Source organism: Triticum dicoccoides, chromosome 3A (genome assembly GCF_002162155.2).
Source record: "Triticum dicoccoides isolate Atlit2015 ecotype Zavitan chromosome 3A, WEW_v2.0, whole genome shotgun sequence".
Taxonomy (NCBI): domain Eukaryota; kingdom Viridiplantae; phylum Streptophyta; class Magnoliopsida; order Poales; family Poaceae; genus Triticum; species Triticum dicoccoides.
In genome coordinates this window covers 63,131,566-63,136,966 of record NC_041384.1, presented here as the reverse complement: position 1 = coordinate 63,136,966, position 5,401 = coordinate 63,131,566, and positions in this window count along the sequence as shown.

The window sequence follows — 5,401 nt, the reverse complement described above, 5'->3', positions numbered from 1 at the left end:
CATTAGAAAAGCTTTAGCATACAAACTACATGATCTTGTGCTAGGCTTAGGATTGGGTCTTTGTCCATCACATCATTCTCCTAATGATGTGATCCCGTTATCAATGACATCCAATGTCCATGGTCAGGAAACCATAACCATCTATTGATCAATGAGCTAGTCAACTAGAGGCTTACTAGGGACATGGTGTTGTCTATGTATCCACACATGTATGTGAGTTTCCTATCAATACAATTCTAGCATGGATAATAAACGATTATCATGAACAAGGAAATATAATAATATCTAATTTATTATTGCCTCTAGGGCATATTTCCAACAGTTCATGCAAACCAGTGTGTGCCATCCACTATGCACCAGTTTTTGATTCAGTGGGTTGATGATGAAGTGGAAGTCATTCATGCGGACAACTCGGCCTATGTTGCTTTGGCCGATGCATCGGTGGATTGGCAACATCCCAATGCTACTTGCTTGACGAGACGTGACTAATCAGAGTTTGATTTTCTCAGCACGACAAGAATGGTTTTGTGCCCGTCTCTTTAAAGCCGACTGAATGCAATCGACTCCAAGGTATGATATGTTTAAATGGATTCTAGCTCCGAGTGATTACAAAAACGTCTTGTAAAATATCGGTCTAGCGAGGATGATATGTATGAGTCTATAGAGGAGTTAGATGACATGGATAAACTTGGACAAGGTTTTACATCGGCCGATCCATTAGAAGAGATAGATATTGGAGATGGTTCAGTCACTCGGCCGACGTTTGTAAACAAAAATTTGAGAGCCGATTGTAAAGCTAAGTTAATCAAGCTATTGAAAGAATATGTTTGTTGCTTTGCATGGGAATATCATGAGATGCCAGGTTTAAGCCGAGAGCTAGTGGAACATCGGTTACCTATAAAGGCCGGTTTTAGACCTGATAAACAGTCGGCCAGAAAATTTAATCCAAAAACATATGACCGGATCAAGGAAGAGATTGGTCGTTTGCTTGAAGCTAATTTCATTCGACCTTGCAGATATGCTGAGTGGATTTCTAACATTGTCCCAATGGAGAAGAAGGGATCTGGAAAGTTGAGGGTGTGCATTGACTTCAGAGATTTGAATAGGGCTACACCCAAAGATGAGTATCCATGCCAATAGCCGATATGCTTATTAATGATGCTTCTGGACATAAGGTCATTAGCTTTCTAGATGGTAATGCCAGATACAATCAAATTTTTATGGCCGAAGAGGACATGTACAAAACGGCTTTCCGATGTCCTGGTTTCCTTGGTTTATTCGAGTGGACACTGATGACATTCGGATTAAAAATGCTGGAGCCACGTATCAAAGGGCTATGAATTTGTTTTTTCATGATTTACTCGGTGTCATACTTGACGTTTATATTGATGATATTGTTGTCAAATCGGATGCTTTTGAATATCACTTGGCCGATTTGCGTTTAGCTTTTGAAAGAATGAAAAAGTATGGACTAAAGATAAATCCTTTAAAGTGTGCATTCGGCGTATCAGCTGGCAAGTTTTTGGGTTTCATTATTCATGAAGATGGCATAGAGATTGATCCCAAAAAGATAGAGGCCATACAGAAAGTGGAGGCTCCAACATGCAAGAGAGATATGCAAAAGTTCCTTGGCAAGGTCAATTATTTGAGAAGGTTCATAGATAATCTGTCAGGGAAAGTTGATGCATTTACTCCTATCCTTCGGTTGAAGAATGATGCTGATTTCACTTGGGGGGCAAAACAGCAAGAAGCATTGAAAGTGCAACTATCCCCGGGTGGTTTTGGTAATTCCTAACAACATATAGCTCATTGAGCTAATGCTATTCCAAGATAAATATTTCAGGAAAGCTTAATGATTGGCATGGCATGGATTAGAAAGTGGACCCTTCAAAATGCTAAGGACAAAGGATTGGCTCAAGCTCAAAGCACAAGACTCTACATTTTCTATTTTAGTGATCCAAGATCACATTGAGTCTATAGGAAAAGCCAATACTATTAAGAAGGGATGAGGTGTTGCATAATGAGGATCTTGCTCAAAATGCTTAGTGATATGCTCCAAAACCCTCCACTACTTTCTCATATCCACATATGTCCTAAACCAAAAAGTCCAACTCGGCCCCATCGAAATTTCATATCCGGAGCCACCAAGTTCAGTTGTCATGGCCACTGCCAGAAACCCTAATCAATTCGGTCTCACCGATAGGGATCTCGGTCCCACCAAGATGGGGTTGCAAACTCTCTGTTTCCTTTTCGTAACGTTTCGGTCAAACCGAGATGAGCGATCGGTCCCACCGAGATTACAATGCAAACTCTCTGTTTCCCTTTTGTAACGTTTCGGTCCAACCGAGATGAGTGAATCGGTCCCATCGAGTTTGCCTGACCAACTCTCTGTTTGGCTATTACCAAAATCGATCTCACCGAGTTTGTGTAACCGGTCTCACCGAGATTATGTTATGCCCTAACCCTAATGACATCGGTCCCACGAAGTTGATCCAATCGGTCCCACCGAGAATCCTAACGTTCACATTTTGAACTAAATCGGTCCGACCGAGTTTCATGATTCGGTCCCACCGAGTTTGGTGATTTGTGTGTAACGGTTAGATTTTGTGTGGACGCTATATACACCCCTCCACCCACTCTTCATTCGTGGAGAGAGCCATCAGAACATGCCTACACTTCCAACACATATTTTCTGAGAGAGAACCACCTACACTTGTATTGAGGTCAAGATATTCCATTCCAACCACATGAATCTTGATCTCTAGCCTTCCCCAAGTTGCTTTCCACTCAAATCTTCTTTCTACCAAATCCAATCCTATGAGAGATAGTTGAGTGTTGGGGAGACTATCATTTGAAGCACAAGAGCAAGGAGTTCATCATCAACACACCATTTGTTACTTCTTGGAGAGTGGTGTCTCCTAGATTGGCTAGGTGTCACTTGGGAGCCTCCGACAAGATTGTGGAGTTGAACCAAGGAGTTTGTAAGGGCAAGGAGATCGCCTACTTCGTGAAGATCTACCCAAATGAGGCAAGTCCTTCGTGGGCGACGACCATGGTGGGATAGACAAGGTTGCTTCTTCGTGGACCCTTCGTGGGTGGAGCCCTCCATGGACTCGCGCAACCGTTACCCTTTGTGGGTTGAAGTCTCCATCAACGTGGATGTACGATAGCACCACCTATCGGAACCACGGATAAAAAATCTCCGTGTCAACATTGCGTTTGCTCCTTCAAACTCATCTCTTTACCTTCATATGCAATTGTTTTACATTCTGCTGCTATACTCTTAGAATTGCATGTGTAGGTTGATTGCTTGACTTGTGCTAAGTTGCTAAAATCTGCCAAGAACTAAAATTGGGAAAAGGCTAGATTTTTATTTGGTCAAGTAGTCTAATCACCCCCCTCTAGACATACTTTCGATCCTACAAGTGGTATCAGAGCTTTGGTCTCCATTTGCTTTGATTTCCATAGCTTTTGGTGGTCATAGCCTTGGTTTCACAACCTAGGACAGTATGGCGTCTAGCGAGGGAAATTACCACCGTAGAGGTCCTTATTTTGATGGTACTAATTTTGCTAGTTGGAAGCATAAGATGAAAATGCATATTCTTGGACATAACCCCGCCGTTTGGGCTATTGTGTGTATTGGCTTGCAAGGTGAATTCTTTAATGGGAGAGAACCGAACCATGAAGCTACCGCGGAAGAGTTGAAGATGCTACAATACAATGCTCAAGATTGTGATATTCTCTTCAATGGATTGTGCCCCGAAGAATTCAACAAAATCAGCCGTCTTGAGAATGCAAAGGAAATTTGGGATACTTTGATTGATATGCACGAAGGTACCGACTCCGTAAAGGAATCCAAATTGGATGTGCTTCAAAGTCAACTTGACAAGTTCAAAATGAAGGATGGTGAAGGTGTCGCTGAAATGTACTCTAGGCTTGCTCTCATCACAAATGAGATTGCCAGCTTAGGAAGTGAAGAGATGACCGATAGATTCATCATCAAGAAGATCCTAAGAGCCTTGGATGGAAAATATGATACCATGTGCACATTGATCCAAATGATGCCCAATTACAAAGATCTCAAGCCAACGGAAGTCATTGGAAGAATTGTTGCTCATGAGATGTCACTCAAGGATAAGGAAGAGCTTCACAACAAGTCAAGTGGTGCTTACAAAGCCTCGTGTGATACTCCCACATCATCAAGTGAGAAGCAAACCTTCAATGAAGAATTGAGCTTAATGGTGAAGAACTTCAACAAGTTCTACAAGAGTAGAAGCAAAGAAAGAAGCTCCAAGTCAAGGTCCTACAATGACAAAAGATCTTCTAGTCGTGAACGAAATTGTTACAATTGTGGAAGACCCGGACACTACTCCAATGAGTGTACGCCCCCCTACAAAAGAAGAGAAGATTCTCCCAAAAGAATAAGTAGAAGAGAAGAATCACCACCAAGAGAATGGAAGTAGAGATGATCGTTATGAACGAAGACCCTCTCAGAGAAGCAAGGATTCGGAAAGAAAGGAAAAGTCATCAAGGAGCCACACAAAAAGAAGACATCAAGCTCATGTTGGTGAATGGGTATCCGACTCCGAGAATCACTCCAAAAGAAGTTATCACTCCGACTCCGAATATACTCAAGATGAAGGTGTTGCCGGTCTAGCACTTGTGTCAACCAACTCCTACGACATATTTGACTCACCAAATGAAGGAATTGGAAGATTCTTCATGGCCATAGGTCCAAAGGTAACACATCCCGAGTACGTTGATTTGAATAGTGATGAAGATGATTTGCTAGGTGATGATGATTTACTTGTTGACAACTCTAGTGATGAAAACTATGATGAAACGTCAATTAATCATGCTGATCAAGATAAAACGAATGATGATGATAAGAAGGAGATTGAGCATCTAACTCAATAACTAAACACTCTTAAGTTAGCTCATGAAACTACCTTGGAAAATCATCGAGAACTTTTAAAGACTCATGATAAGCTACGCTTTGAAAAGCTCAACCTTGAGCAAGAGCATGAGTTTTTAAAGGCAATCAATGATGATCTTCGCAAGAAAATTCTTCTTACATTGCCAAGCGTTTACTCTTGTCTACTTACATGCCACAAGTTAAATCTAGCAACAAGAACAAGAAAGATTCTTCATCTAGTAGTAACAACAATCATGCTAAATCCAATGTTGATGCTTCTAGTAGTTCTCTTGATTCCACTAATGATTCTCTTAGCCAAGTTACACTTGAGCAAGAAAATAGCTTATTGAAGGGAATCATAGAGAAAGGTGTTTACAAGAGTCTTGCCGGAAGTAAGCAATTTGAGGAAATTGTGCGCAAGCAAGGAAGACACCGGAAGAATCAAGGTGTTGGTTTTGAACGAAAGTTCAATGCCAATGGAGTTGA